General features: G+C 32.6%; 1 protein-coding gene across 1 annotated transcript in view; it reads right to left on the bottom strand.

Annotated features, from left to right (window-relative positions):
• The window catches only part of LOC107670590 (segment polarity protein dishevelled homolog DVL-3-like), a 34,700-nt gene that overhangs the window by 19,147 nt on the left and 12,350 nt on the right, over positions 1-3,203 (bottom strand). The window lies entirely within an intron of this gene.

Raw genomic sequence — 3,203 nt, 5'->3', positions numbered from 1 at the left:
TATGTGGAAAATAATGTGTTTTTTGAACCTTAAACCGCATAAACACATTTCATTACACCAAATACACAAAATAATGTTCTTTTTAGCAACATCATATGACCCCTTTAAATCTTAATCAAAAGTGTACTGTCTGCTTAGTTTTCTCTGTGTTTTAAAACCAACTGAGATCTGAGGGCACAGGGGGCATGTCATAGTTTAGGAGGGGAATAAATGAATCAGAATGCCATGAACCCTATAATAATGATCATTAGGAGTCTCTTGAAAAGAGAGCTTTCACATGCTGGAGAAACAGAGAGCCTCTTATACGACCACATCCGCTCTGATACATCCTGCAACACTGGCCACAATGTGCTGCATTGGAGTCCCAACACCACCCTAAATCTGTCTGATTGAATCTTCTCATTATGGAGGAGATATTTCAGGAGTGTTTTTCACCCATCCTGTGACTTCACTTAGATAATCCAATCACAGCCAACATGGAAGAAGACAATGTGCTTTAAGAGCACAGCAACACACAGAGAATAAGCAGCCATTTTCACTTATTACACCTTGGGTGATACTTATTACATTTTGGATGAAATTTTTTTTTTAAACATTATTTTCCATATTTTCCACAATAGTTAAACGAGAAAAAGCTACACGAAAAATCTGAAAGAACAGCTCAAATGAAAAAAATAAATAAATAAAAAACCGCAGACAGATATGCTAATATATAAAATAATAAATATAATACTTCTAAATAAACAAAATAGTACAAAAAAAATGTAAGCCTAAATTAAGATTTATGTATTTTTATTGTTTTGTTTTTGTATCTATTTTTTTACATGAACAAAAACAAAAATACAAAACTTAATGTGATGCATATATTTATCAGTCATACATGAATGAAACAGTTAATAAAATAGATAAGATTTAAATACACATTAACCAGGTTTATGTATTTATCATCAGTAAATCTGTTTCAATCGCACACATTTCAACTAATTGAATATTGCTTGTTCCGCAGCTAGCCATATTTAACCATGTTCATACTGTTTAACTGAATACATTTAAATGTTTGCATGATGAACAGATTTATGCTGATTCTAAGCAATTGAAATAAATGCATTTTGAAAATATGATTTTCATAAATGCAAATAGTTAATAATAAACTATGCCATGATTTTAAGAGTGTGAAGTGATTTATTTATGTATAACAAATATGCATCACATTTATTTTATTAGCTAGTTTATGTTAAAACTGTGTAATCCAAATGGATGGAAATTTTATATGCAATTCGAATACATAAATCTTACATTTATGTATTTGAGAGAGAAATGTGGCCCAGGGTAGTCCAAAAAGATGTTAATATCTTTTAGAACTAATTTGTTATATATATATACATTTTTTTTTTTTTTTTACATGTAAGCAATTTAAATGGGACCAAAGAAAATATCACCTTATTCCAACTCCTAACCAAGGGGGCCTCGATCACTAGTCTACCACAATAAATTGCTTTTTTGGCAGCAAAGGTTAATTTCCTGGTGGCATACTCATATGGAATGACACTAGATCTAATTCTAACTGATGGATGCCAAATATTAAATCAAATTTTGTGTTTTACAGTAATAAACAGCTGACTACTCCCAGGTGCTGAAAGCGGTGCAGTACTGCTCTGGCCATTAGATGGCCCTGCAGCACACTTGCGTTGCTCTTTCGAAGCCTGCGAGTTCTTTGACGGACAGAGCCAAGTCCCTCCCTGCCAAAAAGCTTCCACAGGTTCAGCTCTGCATGGGAAAGCTGCTGGTGTGAATCTGAAACGGGGGCAGTAAGAGGACGTGCATATTTCCCTAGCCCCAGGTTCCTGCCTCTTCTGGCCACTGCATTGGAAAAGCACATCTGAAGATGGCAGGGAGTAAAGCAGCAATAAAGAGCACACCTTGTGTTTCTCTCTGGAACGGGAGATTTGAGAGATGGGAATCTGGCTACGCAGCCTCTCTCTCTGTGTGTATGTGTGCTTAGTTTGTTTCTCTTGGCCAAAAAACAGGGTGTGTGTGTGTGTGTGTCTGGAAAAACGTCAATCAGAACGAGTCTGACTATATAGAATAAAAATAATAGGGAATGTGAGAGTGTGTTACTTACATGTGCGTTCATCTGTAAATTATACAGCGGAATGTAAGTGCACTGAAATTGTGCAACCAGGTGTGAGTCAGTGCCTCTGGTTCAGAGAGAGAGAGAGAGAGAGAGAGAGAGAGAGAGAGAGAGAGTGTGTGTGTACAGGTGTATGTTTCTTGCTTTAAAGCCAAAATGAAATGGTGTTTAAAACCTATTTCTGTAATGTGATGTATTTCAGGATATCAACATGAAGAAACTACAGTACATATTAAATGCAATAGGTCAAAATAAAGAGTGCTTTTTCATCATAATTTCTTCTATTGTCTTTGAAATATTGTTAAAATGTACTGACAAGCATTTATGGTAAACTAAAATATACTATACAATGTATGTCATGTTTTTAATATATTTGTAATTACACATTTGTAAAGGTGAAGCTGCAGTTTATATACATTTAAAATATATTAACTTTAAAATTTGAATAACATGATGAAAGATTATTTAAAAAATATTTAAAATGTACTTTATAATAAAACATTTAATTTAACATTATTGCCAAGTTCACTTTTTAAAAGTGTACAAAAGTACTAAGAAATATAGTTATATAAGTGAACTCTAAGTGCATTTAAGTGATCTTTTATTTCATAATGTATAAAAATACACTTAAGATTTGAAGTACACTACAAGTGTTTTTTCAATACAATACAATTCAATACAACGCCCCAGAATATCGAGTGAAATCCGCGCTGAGAAACTCCTTCAGTAGCTGTGGCGTCACGTCAAGCTTCGGCTTGTTTACAAAAGCACAATTAGAAATATATTTAGGTACATTACATACAATAGAAATAACATTAAATTATATTTTACTTGATCATAAATGCTTGTCTGTACATTCGGCAGTAGGCTACACTTTAACCATATTTCGAGACAACAGACATAATTATGTACTTAAGTGAGTCAAAAAAACAATCTTAAAGTGGAAGTGAAGCAGTCAGTCAAGTTTACAATTTTTAGTAAACTGATTTCCACTTTAATAAAAAAAAAAATATATATATATATATATTTTTTTTTATTTTTTATTTTTTTTTTTTGTATGTAATATTTAGCA

The sequence above is a fragment of the Sinocyclocheilus anshuiensis genome, unplaced genomic scaffold (genome assembly GCF_001515605.1).
Source record: "Sinocyclocheilus anshuiensis isolate Anshui unplaced genomic scaffold, SAMN03320099.WGS_v1.1 scaffold140, whole genome shotgun sequence".
In the NCBI taxonomy this organism is placed as follows: Eukaryota; Metazoa; Chordata; class Actinopteri; order Cypriniformes; family Cyprinidae; genus Sinocyclocheilus; species Sinocyclocheilus anshuiensis.
Note: the sequence above shows the minus strand (reverse complement) of the source record. Positions and strands in the feature narration are given on the sequence as shown.